The sequence below is a fragment of the Salvelinus alpinus genome, chromosome 10, assembly GCF_045679555.1.
Source record: "Salvelinus alpinus chromosome 10, SLU_Salpinus.1, whole genome shotgun sequence".
Taxonomy (NCBI): Eukaryota; Metazoa; Chordata; class Actinopteri; order Salmoniformes; family Salmonidae; genus Salvelinus; species Salvelinus alpinus.
In genome coordinates, this window is record NC_092095.1 from 38,596,973 (window position 1) to 38,618,865 (window position 21,893).

At 41.8% G+C, this 21,893-nt stretch overlaps 1 pseudogene; it reads left to right on the forward strand.

Moving 5' to 3' along the window:
* Positions 1–21,893, forward strand: part of LOC139532047 (ribonuclease 3-like) — a 146,544-nt pseudogene that overhangs the window by 50,377 nt on the left and 74,274 nt on the right.

The following is a 21,893-nucleotide window of genomic DNA, read 5'->3' on the forward strand; positions in this document are numbered from 1 at the left end:
TCCAGAGCTGTGGTCGACTAACGGTCAAACCACAAATCTAAGCACAAATCTGGAAGTGGGAGGATGTCCTTTAGACGCGGTGGATCTCAACTCTCTCCTCGCGGACCCCCAGACCTTTCACAATTTTCTTGTAGCCCTGACTTACCACACCGGATTCACTAACCAAGGGCTAGATGATTTGTTGAGACGTTGAATCAGGTGTACAGCTCTGGAATAGATCAAATGGATCAAATGCATGGCTGAGAGTCCCAGACGAGATGTTTAAGAACCATCTGCTGTGTAGGAGCATCTCCAAAGTTGTGGTCGAATCGTGGTCAAACCACAAATCTCAGCACAAATATAGGAGTGGGAAGATGTCCTTCAGAGGAACCATTCCCCCTATTTGGTCCCCTTGCAGTGAGGATATAGCGGGCACGCACGCACGGGAACACTCACACTGTCATGGCAAGATTAGAGGTCTCGACCTCAAAGGCAGCTGGAAGGGGTTTCATCACAGATAAGATGCTTTGTGTGTGTGTGTGTCTCGAACATGTGTGTGTGCGAGCATGTGTTCTCACGTGTGGTCACGTGTGTTTTGGTGGCGTGTGAGGCAAGCTGTTTCCTTTCCTGGAGGACGAATCTAACATATCTGCGTTTGATGTCGTTTATAAAGGCACTTTGAGCAAAACCACACATCACAACCATCTCCAATGGGCTCATTTATGCACATTAAAGAAGCACTGCACAATTGTATTTTCAATTTGCCAGGATTTTATTGCTTTTTCTAAAGTGAATGAACCTTTCTTAGTGTGATGGGGGATGAGGTTGTAGGCAACTTAACAGAAGACGATTGCAACACATCAATGTTAATAAAAGCCCCAACGAAAAACAACAACTTTTGTCGAGAGTAAATGATTGGTGTTCTCAAACACTGGTTTGAGTGCCGAAGCAGCTCCTTCAGTACACCGGAGAGAGAGAGACACAGAGGGAGAGACAGAAAGAGAACAGCGAAGAAGGAGAGTGAGATGTGGGGATAAAAGAGAGAGGAGAGAGGGGGATATTGAGATGGATAGAGAGAGAGGTATTATTACAACAGCAGATGCTCTCACTTCGTGCTGTGACAGAAAACAATTTGGTTTTTTTGTTTGTCTCCTTGTTTATGTGTATGTTTCCTCTCAAGTGTGTATCTTTTGAACATTTTAAAACATTGTACACTGTCTCCGCGTGTGTGTGTGCAGCTCGTATGAGAGTTGTGATTGTGTGTGTGTGTGTACATGCGCATTTGTGTGTTCGGCATTCATATGAGAGGTGTTTGCACAGCACATCTTGTCACACAGAACTAAGTCCTGTTGTTTATGTGACCTTGGTTAGTTTCATCTCCTGTCACTGTGGTGATGAAGCCATGCCATTTCTCCCTGCCTCCTACTGCACTCTGTGACAGAGGGGGCTGACGCGCACACACGCACAGGCACGGAGGTGGGACACATACATACAGTGGTCATTTTAACATGAAAAGCTATGCAAAAAAAAATAAAAAATTATAAAGCAATTATAACAAATTCTGCAGAGTTCAATTAATGTCAACTTTCACATCTGGAAAGTGGTTGTCAAACAGTGATTGCTCAAATTTGAACTAAGGAAATGTTGTATTAAAAAGCACAAGCCTCCCGGCTGGCGCAGTGGTCTACAGACTTGTGCCACCAGAGACACTGGGTTCGAGCCCAGGCTCTGTCGCAACCGGCCGCGACCGGGAGGTCCATGGGCGACGCACAATTGGCCTAGCGTCGTCCGGGATAGGGAGGGTTTGGCCGGTAGGGATATCCTTGTCTCACCGTGCACTAGTGACTCCTGTGGCGGGCCTGGCGCAGTGCACGCTAACCAAGGTCGCCAGGTGCACGGTGTTTCCTCCGACACATTGGTGGGGCTGGATTCCGGATTGGATCCGCGCTGTGTTAACTTCTACCGAGTCAGAAACCCGGATCCGGGAGCACCCCCCACCCCCCACCAGTAAAAAAGCTGAATAGCATAGCTAGCATAGCGTCACAAGTAAATAGTAGCATCTAAATATCATTCAATCACAAGTCCAAGATACCAGATGAAAGATCCACTTCTTGTGAATCCAGCAATCATTTCTGATTTTTAAAATGTTTTACAGGGAAGACACAATATGTAAATCTATTAGCTAACCACGTTAACAAAAGACACCATTTTTCTTTGTCCACCATTTTTTCTCTCCACCAGTAGCTATCACCAATTCGGCCAAATAAAGATATTGATAGCCACTAACCAAGAAAAAACCTCATCAGATGACAGTCTGATAACATATTTATTGTATAGGATAGTTTTTGTTAGAAAAATGTGCATATATCAGGTAGAAATCATAGTTTACAATTGCACCCACCATCACAACTCGACTAGAATAAATACAGAGAGCAACGTGTATTACCAATTTACTCATCATAAAACATTTCATAAAAATAGACAAAGCATAGCAATGGAAAGACACAGATGTTGTGAATTCAGACAATATTTCAGATTTTCTAAGCGTTTTACAGCGAAAACACAATAAATCGTTATATTAGCATACCACATGTGCAAACGTTACCCCAGCATGAATTCATGGCAACGGGAGCGATAACGTTATGATCACCAAAATATATTAATTTTTTCACTAACCTTCTCAGAATTCTTCCGATGACACTCCTGTAACATCATATTACAACATACATATAGAGTTTGTTCGAAAATGTGCATATTTAGCCACAAAAAAACGTGGTTATACAATGAGAATAGTAGCAAAACTGGCCTGAAAATGTCGGGCGCTATCTTTGAGAGTGATCTAGTCTAATCGATAGCTAATCATAAACTTGACTAAAAAATACAGGGTTGACAGGAATCGAAAGACAAATTAGTTCTTAATGCAATCGCTGACTTACATTTCTAAAATTATCCTTACTGTGCAATACCGGGTCCGCCAAGCGAAGCTACACATAACAAAATGGCGATATATGCGTTTAAAATTTTTCAACAGAACAGCGATTTATCATCATAAATAGTTCTTACTGTGACCTGTTCTTCCATCAGTATTTTGGGCAATGTATCCTTTCTCCGGTCTAATCGTCTTTTGGTCGAAAGATGTCCTCTTGTCCCGTCGAAATGGCCAATAACGTTCGGTATGTACAGGAAACGTGCCCAGCTCATGGAAGAGGGTCACAAATAAATGCCTCAAAATCGCACTAAACGGATATAAATTGCTTTAAAACGGTTTAAATTAACTACCTTATGATGTTTTTAACACCTATAACAAGTAAAAACATGACCGGCGATATATTACTGGCTAAACCAAGGCTTGGAAAGGGGTCGGTCCGACGCCCTTCATGCGTCCAGCGCAGGATCCAAAAGAAAGCTACTTCCGGTCTTTTCTGTTTTATACGGGCCCTGATTGCGCAATCGACTCCATTCAAATTGTCACCACTTACTGACATCTAGAGGAAGGTGTAGGCAGTGTTTGTATCCTCATAGCATTCACAGGGACATTAAAACTGACCTGGGACCAGAGGCCAAGATTTCTGAAATCTCACTCCCTGTCAGGGAAAGTGCTGTAGATAGAGTTCTGTTCCACTCAGAGACATAATTCCAACGGTTATAGAAACTAGAGAGTGTTTTCTATGCAATAATAACAATAATATGCATATTGTACGAGCAAGAATTGACTACTAGGCAGTTTAATTTGGCAATGTCAAAAAAAATTAAGTGCTAACAGCACCCCCTATTGACAAAAGGTTAAGAAGCAGTACGGCTTGGTTGGGTTGTGTTTCGACCTTCGTCTCTCCCGAGCCCGTACGTTTTAGCGATGAGACAAGACAGTAACTACTAACAATTGGATGCCACGAAATTGGGGAGAAAAAGGGGGTAAAAAACAAAAAAACAAACGTGATTTGTCATCCCTCCCGAGGAGTGTGTGTATGCCTAGCCAACAGCGTTCCTATACCCAACATATATTTTCCCTATCTGAGTCGTCTATATTTTTAATTAATTTCATCCTACCTTCTCTATTTTTTCCCTACCTTTATTCTGTCTCTCTTTTAGTGTGCTGTATTTGGAGGGCGGTGTAGAGGAATCAAAGCAGCTGTTTGGGAGGCTGCATTTCAATGGAGAGATACAATCACTACATCACTAAATGACTAATACTGTTTAATGCAGTGTTCCCATCTCCTCCTCCTTGTGTGTGTGGAGATCTGTGTGTGCACCTGAGTGTGTTCACTCGTTCTACTTTCGTAGTGTGGATTCAACGTCCTTGGTTCTGTCTATGACTGCCCTCTGGCCATGCAGCTCAACAACAGTCTATTGAGTTAGTGTGTGATGCAGGGTCTGTGTTTTTACAGAGCGTGTGCGCGCGTCATGGTTTCCATTAGGAAATTGTGGAGCTGGACATTTGACCGGCAGCATTTTAATTTGGACCCATATTCATTGGTTGCGTAACCAGATTAGGGAGTCTACCACAGTTCTCAGAATGACAGAAATCACATTTAGTTTATGGGAGTTCATCTTAACAGAACATGCAATTCAGATGCAATGGCGTGCATCATTCTTACTGAATTCCGATGAGCAATTTGAAGATGGAATAAATAGGTGGCACGTCCACACGGCTAGGGCAAACTTTCCCTAAAGTAAATAGAATTCAATTGCCAAAAGTGTATAGCCTAATTAGATTACCCCTGTCTATACAGAAAAAAATGAAAACCATTCAAAATAGGCTACTATACCAGAAAACATAATTTGGCCACAGAGGATTATTGGCTTTTTTTTTTTTTTAAGAATCATAGATCCCAAATTCATACAACCAGTAAGCCTAGGTGACATCCAAAAAACTTTAAAAAGCAATGAGGCTGATGCAACAGATCAGATAGTTTAGCATAAAAGGTTGATAACTATTATTTCTTCACACAATGAGCACAAGGCAGTAGGCTACGTGCAAATGTTCGTTCCATTCAATTAGCGGGAAAACACCAAATCTCCTGTTACATAAAATCCAATCTAAATAGGCTAGCATGGGTTGCTAATATGACTAGGATTGTGCCTTTGGCTACTGGAGAATGAAAGAAATTTGTTTTGAAAACAAATAGAACATGAGAGAAAAACCCTACAGGTTTCAATGTCATATGGAAGTCTTTATTAAACAATATTAAGTTGGTTGGATATTTGCTAGGCAACTTTGAAATAAGGGGAAAGGGGGATACCTTGTAAGTTGTCCAACTGAATGTATTCAACTGAAATGTGTTTTCCGCATTTAATCCAACCCCTCTTGAATCAGAGAGGTTGCGGGGGCTGCCTTAATCGACATCCACATCGTCAGCACCCAGTGGGTTAACTGCCTTGCTCAGGGGCAGAACGACAGATTTTTACCTTGTCAGCTTGGGGATTCAAGCCAGCAACCTTTTGGTTACTGGCCCAACGCTCTAACCACTAGGCTACCTGCTGCCCTGGAGTGACACGCTTCATGTTCAGGTTTCAAACAATTAAGTATATGTTTTCAAAATGCATACTGCCTCCAGCTGATAGCAAAGTGGTGTGTGGTGCGCTGAAGTCTGCCTAGTTGCCTATGCACTTGAATGGGAAGCATGCTTCATTTACCAGTTGAGAAATAAAAGTAGTAGCTCTATTCAGTCATGGCCATTCGTTGTTTTGTTTTTTTTACACGCGATTGCCTTTAGAATTGTTGTGCGATGATTGCGCTTATTAAAGCACATGTTTCATTCCAACAGCAACAAACAGCTGTATCAGCAGTTCTCGCACTACATTGACAGCTATTTCAATCAAAGAGTAGGCTAAAATCCATTATTTTGTAGTGTGTGTGTGTGTGTGTGTGTGTGATGCAGGGGTGTGTGTGTGATGCGGGGTCTGTGTGAAGCGGGGGTCTGTGTTTCTACACAGAGAGAGATGCGTGCTGCTGATTTTGTTAGCCCTCTTGCTCAGACTAAGGAGGCATACAGAATACAGGTCTGTGTCCCACATGGTACCCCATTCCCTATATGGTCCTAAGGGCCCTGGTAAAAAGTAGTACATTATGTATGGAATAGGGTGCCATTTGGGATGCAGTGACAAAGGCTGCCTCTGTACACAGGCTGTTGTGAGGGTTTCAGCTACAGTAAATAGATACAATAGATGCACCCGGATTTGCTTGAATGGTTGTGGATTAAGGCAATAACTCTGGGCGATTAAAAAACTAAGGTGCAAGGGCATCCTGAGTGGTGCAGTGGTCTAACGCAATGTATCGCAGTGCTAGCTCTGCCACTAGAGATTATGGGTTCGAGTCCAGGCTCTGTCGCAACCGGCCGCGACTGGGAGACTCATGGGCGGCGCACAATTGGCCCAGCGTGCGGGTTAGGGGAGGGTTTGGCCAGCAGGGATGTCCTTGTCCCATTGCGCAATAGCGACTCCTGTGGCAGGCGGGGAGGGTCGCAGTACACGCTAGGTGTACGGTGTTTCCTCCGACACATTGGTGTGCTGGCTTCCCGGTTCTGTTGGCATTGTGTCAAGAAGCAGTGCGGCTTGGTTGGGTTGTGTTTCGGAGGATGCAAGGCTCTCGACCTTCGCCTCTCCTGAGTCTGTACGGGAGTTGCGAAATTGAGGGGAGAAAAAGGGGTAAGAAATATAATGAGGTGCGTTATCAAAAGTTTGCACCTAAAACAACAAATGTTACAGAAGAATTAGCAAACAACTTCATCCCAGCGAAGAAAGGGAGGCGGCTCGACTGCTAAAGCCACAGAAAGGCATTCGGAGTCAAAAATGCACAGAAAGCATAAACATACACACACACACACGCCCTCTCCTAGATTTGTAGACAATAGAAACAAACAGTGCGGAGCAGATAAACATCCCTTGGCTATAGCAACAAGACTGCCTGCTGCGCGCTCTGTTTCTCTCTCTTATAGCAATAGTCTAACGACACACACTGTTTCTCTCTCTATAGTCATTATCTAAATGATGGCACTGATAACACAGGTTTTGGTTTCACTGGTGTCGGGAGATGAGGACAGGGGAAGATTTCTGGGAAAGAGTGAGAGAGGGAGGGAGGGTGGGTGGGAGGAGGTGTAGGGAGTGGGTTTACAAATAAGTGAGTGAGTACTGGAAATGGGAGGGAGTGAGCTGGAGGGAGGGAGGTAAGGTGTGTAGGTGTGGGTGTATTAATTAGTGTATGTGGGAGGAAGCGAGGGGGAGTAGAAGTGAGTAACGGATAGAATGAAGGATAATTTAAATGTGTTGGAGTTTAAAATATCAGTGTCATCACCAGCAGCTGAATTCTCCCCATGATGGAACAATAAGATAAAGATTTACACTTTGTCAGCCATACCAGTTACAGAAAACTCTGTCTATAACTTAACACTCCCAATTGGTCTTTACACACCACATTACCAAAGTTATAAGAGGGCTATGACACAAATGGCACCCTATTGCCTATGTAGTTACACTAATTTTAAGGGAAACCTATAAGGTTCTGATCAAAAGTAGGGCACTATGTATGGAATGGGGTGCCATTTGGGATGTGTCAAGCTGAAGGCCTCTCCATTTCTTTCAATGTGGTGTTCTCTGCCCACTGAGGGTTGTCTCTGTTCAGAGTGGTGTTACATTCACACATGGATGCTCATGGGCCTATACACTGTCACTTACTCACCACTCACCGTCTGTTTCTCTCTCTTTTATTTATCTCCCGATCTCTCTCTCTCTCATTCCATCCCTCTTTCTCTCCCTATCCCTCTGTTTCTCTGCTGTCAGTTCCATTGTGTGTTATTATGCTCAGAGAACTTCAGTCCCATACCAGTTGTTTATGACAGACCAAAACAAAATGGCTTGCTTCTCAAATGGCTCCCTATTACAGTGCCCTACTTTTGACCAGAGTAATATGGCCCTGATCAAAAGTAGTGCACAATAAAGGGAATAGCATGCCATTTGGGATCCAGAAGGTCTACACCAGCAGAGGGAGAAAAAATAAAAACTGCTGGGTACCACTGCATAAACTATCCAAAACTGTTGCATCAACTGCAGCCCCATGTCCCAAATGTCATCCTATTCCCTACAAAGTGTGCTACTATTGACCAGAGCCCCATAGACCCTGATCAAAAGTAGCACATTACATAGGGCGTATCGTACCATTTGGGACTCAGACAATGTCCCTAGCGGGTTTAAAATGAATCCCTAATTGGTTTAACATTCATGCCTTTTTCACACAGAGACAGTTCAACGTGACAGTTTTTTTTACACAACACCTTGCCTTCCACTAGTTTCTAAATGACTGTACTATAATTCAATACAGGAAAATCTAACATATCAACTCTCCATAGGGAGCTTGTGAAATATGTAGATGTGAATGTCTTAATGATGTTAGTTTGTTACAGAAATAGCTCAAGGTTATTATGCCATCTTACAGGTGAAGGAAGGGCCTCTCTAGACAGCCTCCACAGTGTGTGAGTGTCTGAGCGATTGTACTATATTGGATATTGTTGAGACGATGCATTCTGCTCCATTCTTAGAAAAGTGGTTATTTGAGCAGTAATCTCCATAATGACAATAGCACTCACTCCCAATAGATTAATCCACTACTGCCTATTATCAATCCCACCGTCCCCATCCCCGTCCATCCTAAAAAAAAAAACGTTCCAGGGGTTGCCATGACAACAAATGTGGTCGCCACAGCGCTATGTGACTAACTTTTTGTTGGTTTTGTACAGCAGCAACAGACAGCCCTCACCCCATCAAAGTCCATGGCCACACTGAATGGAACGATGCTGGGTTTTTAATAACAGCGTGGAGAGAAGAAAAAAACTAAATGGAGTGGTATCTGAAAAAAACATTCAAGTCGAACCCCTCAGTAAAACAATTCTAGATTTTAAATTGTCTGCTGATTCAACATTCACAAATGTCAATTTTGGTGCCCACTGTAAATGGGTGAAAACCTATGGGCAATGATCAAATTGATTCCCTTGAATGGAATACATAGGCCATGAGACTTGAGCACATTAAAACATCCCTGTGAAATCAATTTATACAATATCACACGTTTATTGTGATTGTGTATTTGTTCTTGTTAGATTTGCACAACCACTCTTTTAGCCTGTTGTACTTGGTTTCTGGACATGGGCTACCAGTAGAGTGTGCTAGGCTTACACAGTGCAAGCAGGCAATGCTGAACACACACTCACACAGGTAGGAGCTGGTTCTGACAGCCCCACTCCACTACCTCAGCCAGCTAACAGTGCCGAGCCTAGCGAGGGGTAGAATATAAATGGCTTCCTAATGCTCACCATCACCACAGCCTCCTCTACCTCAATTGATTAGCTATGTGCTACATAAGTGTGCTATGTCCTTTAGCATACCCAATGTGTGTGTATCTCAGACCCAGTGACTAATACAGTTGAAGTCAGAAGTTTACATACACCTTAGCCAAATACATTTAAACTCAGTTTTAATCCTAGTAACAATTCCGTTTTAGATCACTTTATTTTAAGAATGTGAAATGTCAGAATAAAAGCACAGAGAATAATTTATTTCAGCTTTTATTTCTTTCATCACATTCCCAGTGGGTCAGAAGTTTACACACACTCCATTAGTATTTGGTAGCATTGACTTTAAATTGTTTAACTCGGGTCAAAACATTTTTTGGTAGCCTTCCACAAGCTTTCCACAATAAGTTGGGTGAATTTTGGCCCATTCCTTCTGACAGAACTGGTGTAACTGAGTCATGTTGTAGGCCTCCTTGCTTGCACACACTTTTTCAGTTGTGCCCACAAATTTTCAATAGGATTGAGGTCAGGGCTTTGTGATGTACCGGTTTCCTCCAGCATCTTCACAAGATCCTTTGCTGTTGTTCTGGGATTGATTTGCACTTTTCACACCAAAGTACACTCATCTCTAGGAGACAGAACACGTCTCCTTCCTGAGCGGTATGACGGCTGCGTGGTGCCATGCTGTTTATACTTGCGTACTATTGTTTGTACAGATGAATGTGGTACCTTCAGGCATTTGGAAATTGCTCTCAAGGATGAACCCGAGTTGTGGATGTCTACAATTTTTTGTCTGAGGTCTTGGCTGATTTCTTTTGATTTTCCCATGATGTCAAGCAAAGAGGCACTGACTTTGAAGGTAGGCCTTGAAATACATCCACAGGTACACCTCCAATTGTCTCAAATGATGTCAATTAGCCTATCAGAAGCTTCTAAAGACATGACATCATTTTCTGGAATTTTCCAAGCTGTTTAAAGGCACAGTCAACTTAGTGTATGTAAACTTCTGACCCACTGGAATTGTGATACAGTGAGTTTTAAGATAAATAATCTGTCTGTAAACAATTGTTGAAAAAATTACTTGTCATGCACAAAGTCGATGTCCTAACCCACTTGCCAAAACTATAGTTTGTTAACAAGAAATGTGTGGAGTGGTTGAAAAACGAGTTTTAGTAACGCCAACCTAAGTGTATGTAAACTTCTGACTTCAACTGTATCTACCCACGTCTAATTGTATTGAAGTGCACTCCCCTCCATCCCTCTGCCTCACTGTTTTTTCTCTCATACTATCTTTCTTTTTCACTTAAGTATTTATCATGTTTTCATCGAATGTAACAACAGTACTTTCAAAATGTTCCCTTGTCTGACTTTGTGTTTGTTGAATATGTTGGTTTGCTTTGTTTCTTCAGACACAATCAACATCTCTCTCCAGGGTTGTTGCTATGCCTCTCTTCTATTTGAGGGAGTCGTGTGTGAGTGTGTGAGAGCTTTCTTTTGTTGTTTTTCTTGGCTTTAGTAGGAGCTCTGAAAAACACCACATACAGTACATTAGAAAGGATTTCAGACCCCTTGACTTTTGTCAGGTGTGTAAAGTACTTTGGTAAAAATACTTAAAGTACTACCCAAATAGTATTATTGTGGTATGTGTACTTTACTCGTTATATTTTGGACTGCTTTTACTTCACTACATTCCATAAGAAAATATTATACTTTGTACTACTTACATTTTACTTTTCCTATTTACACCCCCAATATTCGTTACATTTTGAATGCTTAGCAGGAATGGAAAATAGTCCAATTCACTCACTTATCAACCAAACATCCCTGGTCATCCCTACTGCCTCTGATCTGGTGGACTCACTAAACACATACACTTTATTTATAAATTATGTCTGAATGTTGGAGTGTGCCCGTGGCTTTCCGTAAAAAAAAAAAAAATGTGATACTTAAATATATTTTAAACCAAATACTTTTTTACTTTTACTCAAGTACAATTTTACTGGGTGACTTAAATTTAATTGTGTCATTTTCTATTATGGTATCTTTACTTTTACTAGTATGACAGTTGGGTACTTTTTCCTCCACTGACCTTTGTTACATTACAGCCTTATTCTGAAATGTATTAAATACATTTTTTCCTCATTAATCTACACACAATACCCCATAATGTCAAAGGGAAAACACGTTTTTAGAAATGTTTGCACATGTATTTTACAAAAAAAAATAATGAAATACCTGATTTACATAAATATTCAGACCCCGTGCTATGAGATTAGAAATTGAGCTGGTTCATCCTGTTTCCATTGATCATCATTGAGATGTTTCTACAACTTCACTGGAGTCCACCTGTGGTAATTCAATTGATTGGATATGATTTGGAAACACACACACCTGTCTGCATAAGGTCCACAATGTCTGCAGCATTGAAGGTCCCCAAGAACACAGTGGCCTCTGTCGTTCTTAAGAAGTTTGGAACCACCAAGACTCTTCCTAGAGCTGGCCGCACGGCCAAACAGAGCAATCAGGGGCGAAGGGTCTTGGTCAGGGAGGTGGTCCTCTGTGGGATGGGAGAACCTTCCAGAAGGACAACCATCTCTGCAGCACTCCACCAATCAGGCATTTATGGTAGAGTGGCCAGATGGAAGCCACTCCTCGGTACAAGGCACATTACAGCCCACTTGGAGTTTGCCAAAAGGCACCTAAAGGAAAAAAAGATTCTCTGGTGTGATGAAACCAAGATTGAATTATTTGGCCTGAGTGCCAAGCACCACGTCTGGAAGACACCTGGCACCATCCCTACGGTGAAGCATGGTGGTGGCAGCATCATGCTGTGGGGATGTTTTTCAGCAGCAGAACTGGGAGACTAGTCAGGATGGAGCGAAAGATGAACGGTCAAAGTACAGAGATCCTTAATGTAAACATGCTCCAGAGCACTCATTACATCAGATTGGGGCGAAGGTTGACCTTCCAACAGGACAATGACCCTAAGCACACAGCCAAGTCAATGCAGGTGTGGCTTTGGGACAAGTCTCCTAAAGTCCTTGAGTGCCAGAGCCTGGACTTGAACCCGATCGAACAAGCATTTCGCTACACATAACATCTGCTAAATATGTGTATGTGACCAATAACATTTGATTTGAAAAAAAGCTGTGCAGCAGAGCTCCCCACCCAACCTGACAGAGCTTGAGAGGATCTGCAGAGAAGAATGGCAGAAACTCCCCTAATATAAATGGGCCAAGCTTGTACAATAGCATCATACCCAAGAAGAGTTGAGGCTGTAATCGCTGCCAAAGGTGCTTCAACAACGTACTGTGTAAAGGGTCTGAATACTTGTGTAAATGTGACATTTCAAAAAGTATACATTTTATACATTTGCACAAAGACAAAAAGTTGTTTGTTTTGCCATTATGGTGTATTGTGTGTAGATTGATGAGGGGGGAAAACAAATCAATTTTAGAATAAGGCTGTAACGTAACAAAATGTGGAAAAAGTCAAGGGATCTGAACACTTTCCGAATGCATTGTATAAACAGACTCACAAATAGATCAGAGATGTGGCCTATACACAACACAACCATACGTTGTATAACACATTTAACCAATGAAAAAGACAATGAAGATTGAATTATTGTCTTATTGTATGCAAGGTCCAACGGAAATTCTACTTATGCTTTGTCCTAATGCTTCATCCCAGTTCATATCCAAATTCAAATACCAGAAAACATTTAGCTCAATCTTTAGCCAAGTTTGAGGGTTATTTATCACCATTCTGGTTAAAAGGAGCTCTTAATCCCTATACTGACCATGTACAGTATGTTCTCCTATTGATTGTTATTAATCTGCAGTTCTATGGTGTTATTGATTTGAACTGGCTCTAGACTGGTTTGATAGATTGACAGCCAGTCGCTTTATACTAATTTGTCAGGGTCCTCAATGAGAGGGGGAGAGAAGAGTAGAGACGGAGGGAGAGAGAGGTGGGAGAGAATGGTACGAGAGATAAAGAAGGAGAGAGGGCAGAGATAGAGAGGGAGAGAGCACACCATTATGTCCCAATCATGGATGTCCAGTAATCCCAGGAGGTCCCAGCCAGCATGATTGAGAGGAGCCGTTTTGTGTGTCTGTCTGTCTGTCCTTGTGCTTGTGTGTTCGTTCGCACCATGCAGTAGTGTTGCACAGTATATAAAAAAATGTGTTACTTTTTCAATACTAGAACATGAAAAACGGTTCGGTACTCACATTTTTGTTACTTTCGGTACGTCTGTCTAATGTGTCTCACATCATATATGGATTGAGCTGATCAAGTCTGTCTAGTAATTTGTTTGAATCTTCTGAAGGGGGCAGAATTAAGCTAGCCAGTCCACTTGCGCATTCAGCTGAAACAGCACCAGTGTTGGGATTAGTTGATTAAAAAGTAATGTATTACATATTACTCATTTCATTTAACGAGAGTAACATGCTACTTCACAATACCACTTTGCTTGGAAAGTAACATGTTATATTACTTTCAGTTACTTTCATGAAAAAACTCACTGTTTGTTTGACTGCCGCAGGGAGGAAGGCGAGTCGCGCACGCTCAACCAAAGATGGGTTACTTACTAACTCACGTTTGATCACTATTTTCTCCTTTCATCTGTAGCGCTGCTTTCCTGTGCGAGTCTACAAGTTCTGCCAGGCTTCTTCTAATGAAAACATCGTACTTCCACGCCCACAGTTTGTTGAAAATCTGGCTCCAGAAACAAACTATGGGAATACTTTGCTTACAGAGCAGATGATGAGGGCCAGCTAATGTATTATACACTAGATGACTGATGGGGCGCGCTGTGTTGAAGCCACTGTGGTTCCATTTTGGCACTCCCCCACCATTGTAAAAAAAATGCATAGAAATGCTTTTATTAATGTCTACATTCATTTTTGACACATGCATTCTATTACAGACACCTTAATGCATACTTTTAAATTATATTATGTGAGCTAAACTTAAAAATGTTTGCATAAATGTCACGGATCCCCCTGGTACTCCGGATCATTTCGTTCACCAGCTCCAGTGACTTCACCAGCTCCGGAGGTCTACAGTGGGGAGAACAAGTATTTGATACACTGCCGATTTTGCAGGTTTTCCTACTTACAAAGCATGTAGAGGTCTGTCATTTTTATCATAGGTACACTTCAACTGTGAGAGACGGAATCTAAAACAAAAATCCAGAAAATCACATTGTATGATTTTTAAATAATTAATTTGCATTTTATTGCATGACATAAGTATTTGATCACCTACCAACCAGTAAGAATTCCGGCTCTCACAGACCTGTTAGTTTTTCTTTAAGAAGCCCTCCTGTTCTCCACTCATTACCTGTATTAACTGCACCTGTTTGAACTCGTTACCTGTATAAAAGACACCTGTCCACACACTCAATCAAACAGATTCCAACCTCTCCACAATAGCCAAGACCAGAGAGCTGTGTAAGGACATCAGGGATAAAATTGTAGACCTGCACAAGGCTGGGATGGGCTACAGGACAATAGGCAAGCAGCTTGGTGAGAAGGAAACAACTGTTGGCGCAATTATTAGAAAATGGAAGAAGTTCAAGATGACGGTCAATCACCCTCGGTCTGGGGCTCCATGCAAGATTTCACCTCGTGGGGCATCAATGATCATGAGGAAGGTGAGGGATCAGCCCAGAACTACACGGCAGGACCTGGTCAATGACCTGAAGAGAGCTGGGACCACAGTCTCAAAGAAAACCATTAGTAACACACTACGCCGTCATGGATTAAAATCCTGCAGCGCACGCAAGGTCCCCCTGCTTAAGCCAGTGCATGTCCAGGCCCGTCTGAAGTTTGCCAATGACCATCTGGATGATCCAGAGGAGGAATGGGAGAAGGTCATGTGGTCTGATGAGACAAAAATAGAGCTTTTTGGTCTAACTCCACTCGCCGTGTTTGGAGGAAGAAGAAGTATGAGTACAACCCCAAGAACACCATCCCAACCGTGAAGCATGGAGGTGGAAACATCATTCTTTGGGGATGCTTTTCTGCAAAGGGGACAGGACGACTGCACCGTATTGAGGGGAGGATGGATGGGGCCATGTATCGCGAGATCTTGGCCAACAACCTCCTTCCCTCAGTAAGAGCATTGAAGATGGGTCGTGGCTGGGTCTTCCAGCATGACAACGACACGAAGCACACAGCCATGGCAACTAAGGAGTGGCTCCGTAAGAAGCATCTCAAGGTCCTGGAGTGGCCTAGCCAGTCTCCAGACCTGAACCCAATAGAAAATCTTTGGAGGGAGCTGAAAGTCCGTATTGCCCAGCGACAGCCCCGAAACCTGAAGGATCTGGAGAAGATCTGTAGGGAGGAGTGGGCCAAAATCCCTGCTGCAGTGTGTGCAAACCTAGTCAAGAACTACAGGAAACGTATGATCTCTGTAATTGCAAACAAAGGTTTCTGTACCAAATATTAAGTTCTGCTTTTCTGATGTATCAAATACTTATGTCATGCAATAAAATGCAAATTAATTACTTAAAAATTAAACAATGTGATTTTCTGGATTTTTGTTTTAGATTCCGTCTCTCATAGTTGAAGTGTACCTATGATAAAAATTACAGACCTCTACATGCTTTGTAAGTAGGAAAACCTGCAAAATCGGCAGTGTATCAAATACTTGTTCTCCCCACTGTATGTCACCGGCCTTCTAGGCGTCACTGAACTGGATTCATTTCCACCCACCCCGGACTGTTTTGTCTCATTACGCACACCTGGTTCCTCTGTTCCCCATTGTCCTTGTCGGTTATTGTTACCACGTCCGTTGGTTGTGTGATTACTTGTGCTACTGTATCGTCTTCCATGCAACGTGTTATTGTGCACTTGTTTTACGGGTCTCATCCCGTGTGTTATGTAGAGGTTTTACACCTCGCTCTTTTGTTTGGGTTGAGAAAATAAAATCACCTATTACGTATTCCGGCGCCTGCATCCAATCATTATACGTGACAATAAATTGGTCATAACATTTTATCTGAACTTCATCTAGGTCACAACAATAGACAAACACAGTCAGCTTAAACTAATAACACACAAACAATTATACGTTTTTATGTCTTTATTGAACACACCGTGTAAGCATTCACATTGCAGGGTGGGAAAAGTATGTGAACCCTTGGATTTAATAACTGGTTGACCCTCTTTTGGCAGCAATAACCTCCACCAAACGTTTTCTGTAGTTGCGGATCAGACATGCACAACGGTCAGGAGGGATTTTGGACAGTTCCTTTTTACAAAACTGTTTCAGTTCAGCAATATTCTTGGGATGTCTGGTGTGAACTGCTCTCTTGAGGTAATGCCACAGCGTCTCAATCGGGTTGAGGTCAGGACTCTGACTGGGCCACTCCAGAAGGTGTATTTTCTTCTGTTTGAAGCCATTCTGTTGTTGATTTACTTCTGTGTTTTGAGTCGTTGTCCTGTTGCATCACCCAACTTATGTTGCGATTCAATTGGCGGACAGGGAGCCTTACATTCTCCTGCAAAATATCTTGATAAACTTGGGAATTCATGTTTCCGTTGATGATAGCATGCAGTCCAGGCCCTGTGGCAGGAAAGCACCAAACCAAGAAGCTCCCTCCACTATACTTTACAACTGGGATGAGGTTTTGATGTTGGTGTGCGGTATCTTTTTTTCTCCACACAAAGTGTTGTGTGTTCCTTCCAAACAACTCATCTGTCCACAGAATATTCAGCCAGTAGCGCTGTGGAACGTCCAGGTGCACTTTTGCAAACTTCAGACGTGCAGCAATGTTTTTTTTGGACAGCAGTGGCTTCTTCCGTGGTGTCCTCCCATGAACACCATTCTTGTTTAGTGTTTTACGTATTGTAGACTCGTCAACAGAGATGTTAGCATGTTCCAGAAATTTCTGTAAGTCTTTAACTGACACTAGGATTCTTTTTAGCCTCATTGAGCATTCTGCTCTGTGCTTTTGCAGTCATCTTTGCACGATGGCCAAGAGAGTAGCAACAGTGCTGAACTTTCTCAATTTATAGACAATTTGTCTTACCATGGACTGATGAATATCAAGGCTTTTAGAAATACTTTGTAACACTTTCCAGCTTTAAACAAGTCAACAATTCTTAGTCTCAGTCTTCTGAGATCTCTTGTTCGAGGCATGGTTCGCATCAGGCAATTCTTCTTGTGAATAGCAAACTCAAATTTTGTGAGTTTTTTTTAATAGGGCAAGGCAGCTCTAACCAACATCTCCAATCTTGTGTCATTGATTGGACTCCAGGTTAGCTGACTCATGACTCCAATTAGCTTTTGGAGAAGTCATTAGCCTAGGGGTTCACATACTTTTTCCAACCTGCACTGTGAATGTTTAAATTATTTATTCAATACAGACAAAAATACAATACTTTGTTATTAGTTTAAGCACACTATGTTTGTCTATTATTGTGACTTAGCTGAAGATCAGATCAAAATTGATGACCAATTTATGCAGAAATCCAGGTAATTCCAAAGGGTTCACATACATTTTCTTGCCACTGTATTTAGACTGCTTTGTGTTTGTCTGGGCTTGCTAGCAGTAGCCAGCCAGCAGTTTTTTTGCAAGTTCCTTACACAACAGCAGGCACTGGCATCTACAATGTGATACCAGCAACCCTCCGGTTGCCAGATTTTTCCTGTATCATGATACTAAGCCTGGTATTGGTATCAAAGTAAAAATTCTGGTATCGTGACAACACTACCATGCAGTGCCAGGGCTGTGCTGAGCCTTGGTCTGAGTGGGTTGTGGAAGATTGATTCTCTCAGGGGGTTAGAGAGAGCAGCACTGATTGAAGCCTATGACTTCTTCAATACGTTACTGGTTATTCAGCAGCCTGTTTTCATTTATACTCTCATTATGAGAAAAAGTCATCATTGCGATTCAAATAGTTGTGTGTTTGCATGGCATTTCATTTTTGAGAGCGACGGGAAGATAGAGGGATGGAGAGAGTCAGACATAGAGAGAGATGGAGAGTGAGACAGAGAGAAATATGGAGAGACCGAGAGGGAGGGAGAGAGAGAAATGGAGGGAGGGATGGAGGATCGGGAGGGAGGGAGGGACTCAAGAAGAGAGATGGAGAATGATCCTGCACCTTCCTAGCAAATTGCAGTGATTCACCTGTACATAGTGGTAGTATTGATGATTTGTCCCTTGCAGTTACACCTCGCTCAGGAAAACATTTCTTGTTAAATCCCCACTTGATGTGGGCGTAATCATTTAAACCTGTTGTCTGGCTTGTCTTAGGGATGCCGCCTGTAATTGAAACATTAGTGCTTCTGGTCAATATGTTCCCATTTTAATCACACGCCTTGATAAGAGACGACACTATCAGGTGTGTGTGTGTTAGGGTTGGACATTATATCAAATTAATTTGATTAATTAGAATGTATGTTTTAGTGCAATATTCCAAATGCCTCTATTGTAGGAATCAACGTTTTTTTTGTGTGTGTGTTTGTCTTTTTGGTCTCATTCCGCGCCTTCTATGTTGTGTGCACCGTGCACCTTCCCACTTGCAAACAGACATTAAGCCGCTCTCCCTGCCACTTACAACAAAGACGAAAGATAATATTACATTTGTCATTTAGTGGACTCTTATCAAGAGAAGATTACATGAGCAATTAGGCTTAAGTGCCTTACTCAAGGGCACATCAGCAGATTTTCACCATTTGGCTTGGGGATTCATCTTCCTCTCTGACAACAAGCAGTTGCAACTCACTATTTGCATTTGGGGTCCAAAACAATTGGTCATGTGGACTCCAAAACACATTGAGACGTTATTTTACTGTAATAGAGAAGAACTTAACATCTGTAACAATGCACTTTTTATATCTCAACTCCCAACATTTATAACAGAGGAGACCCTACTAAGACAGGAGTATCAATTAACATGATTGTTAAAAATGAATGCTCTGTTTCTGTCGCACGGCATTGCAGTTTCTGTTGCGCGCAACGAGACCGTAATGTCACAAATGCACATTTAATAACAATTGGCAACTCGTTCTCATTCTGAGAAATAAGCATCTTCTTATCCAGGACTTCAACATCTAAACGTGAACTGTTCTACCTTGTTAGCAAGAAAATAGATCCAATTTGGCTAGACTTTAAATATAAAAATTAGCTAGCTTCTAGCGGAACCCCTCGACAACATTCCGCTGAAAAGGCAGAGCGCAAAATTCAAAAATATTTTTTCGAAATATTTAACTTTCATACATTCACAAGTGCAATACACCAAATGAAAGCTTACCTTCTTGTTAATCTACGCATCGTGTCCAATTTCAAAAAGGCTTTACAGCGAAAGCACACCATATGATTATGTTAGGTCAGAGCCTAGTCACAAAAAAACATACAGCCATTTTCCAGCCAAAGAGAGGAGTCACAAAAAGCAGAAATAGAGATAAAATGTATCACTAACCTTTGATGATCTTCATCAGATGGCACTCATAGGACTTCATGTTACACAATACATTTATGTTTTGTTCGATAAAGTTCATATTTATATCCAAAGATCTCAGTTTACATTGGCGCTTTATGGTCAGTAATGTTGTGCCTCCAAAACATCCGGCGAATTTTCAGAGCCACATCAATTTACAGAAATACTCAAAATAAACTTTGATAAAAGATACAAGTGTTATGCACAAAATTAAAGATATACTTCTCCTTAATGCAACCGCTGTGTCAGATTTATAAAAAACGTTACGGAAAAAAACATGCAATAATCTGAGTACGGCGCTCAGACACAAAAACAAGCCATACAGGTACCCGCCATGTTGTGGAGTCAACAGAAGTCAGAAATAGCATTACAAATATTCACTTACCTTTGATGATCTTCATCAGAATGCACTCCCAGGAATCCCAGTTCCACAATAAATGTTTGTTTTGTTCGATAAAGTCCATAATTTATGTCCAAATACCTCATTTTTGTTAGCGTGTTCAGTTCACAATCCAAACTCACGAGGCGCGGGCAAGTCCACGCGAAAGTTCAGACGAAAAGTCCAAAAGGTTATATAACAGTTCATAGAAACATGTCAAACGATGTATAGAATCAATCTTTAGGATGTTTTTAACATAAATCTTCAATAATGTTTCAACCGGAGAATTCCTTTGTCTTTAGAAATGCAATGGAACGCAGGTCGCTCTCACGGCCATGCGCATGACCAGCTCATGGCACTCTGCCAGACATCTGGTTGAAACAGCTTTCATTCTCTCCTCCTTCACAGTAGAAGCCTCAAACAAGGGTCTAAAGACTGTGGACATCTAGTGGAAGCCTTAGGAAGTGCAATATGACCCCATAGACACTGTATATTAGAAAGGCAATGAGTTGAAAAACTACAAACCTCAGATGTCCCACTTCCTGGTTGGATTTTTCTCAGGTTTTCGCCTGCCATATGAGTTCTGTTATACACAGACATCATTCAAACTGTTTTAGAAACTTCAGAGTGTTTTCTATCCAAATCTACTAATAATATGCATAGCTTCTGGGCCTGAGTAGCAGGAAGTTTACTCTGGGCACGCTTTTCATCCGAACGTGAAAATGCTGCCCCCTATCCCAAACAGGCTAGCTACTCACTAGCAGGTGGGCTTGTGCTTGAGAGATGTTTTTGAAACCTGTGTTCATTTTCTATATTGCTTGTTACCAGAAGTTGGTGATTTGTTAGTTGATGTGCATCGTACATGGTTGTAGATAAATTTGTAACAAAAAGGGAATTTTCATAGACCGACTTGAAAGCCAGATCGGTGATTAGTGGGTCTTATGATTGAATGCTTATAATTAGACTAGGCATAATTTCACAAGCCCTGAATTAATTAGGTTATTCCCGATTGTTTGAAATGCAGTGTATGGACATCTTAATTATACAACAAAGGTTATTTAGAGAGTTACATAAAAAATGTATACTTATACTCTACACTGAGTATACAAAATATTAAGAACACCTGCTTTTTCCATGACAGACTGACCAGATGAATCCAGGTGAAAGCTATGATTCCTTAATGTCACTCGTTAAATCCACTTCAATCTGTGTAGATGAAAGGGCGGAGACAGGTATAAGAAAGATTTTTAAACCTTGAGACATTTGAGACATGGATTGTGTATGTGTGCCATTCAGAGGGTGAATGGGCAAGACAACATATTGAATTGCCTTTGAACGGGGTAAGGTAGTAGGTGCCAGGCAAACCGGTTTGGGTCAAGAACTGCAATGCTACTGGGTTTTTCAGGCTCAACAGTTGCCCATGTGTATCAAGAATTTTCCACTACCGAAGGACATCCAGCCAATTTGACACAACTGTAGGAAGCATTTCAGTTAACATGGGCCAGCATCCCGGTGGAACACTTTCGACATCTTGTAGAGTCTGTGCCCTGACAAAATGAGGCTGTTCTGAGGGTAGCTATAGCAACTGGTGTTGACTCCTGAGTGATGCCATCAACCATCTCACCACGGCTGTGGATTTTTCACTCAATACGATGTTGACTCAGTACGTGCTATGTACTTAGGGCCTTTTTACCTTTGAAGAGATGTGAAAACGAATGAAAGCATTTGCTCGAACATATTGAGCACTTTCATGAATTTTTCATCACCTCAGTGCCTTACCGTGAAGGCAATAGCGTT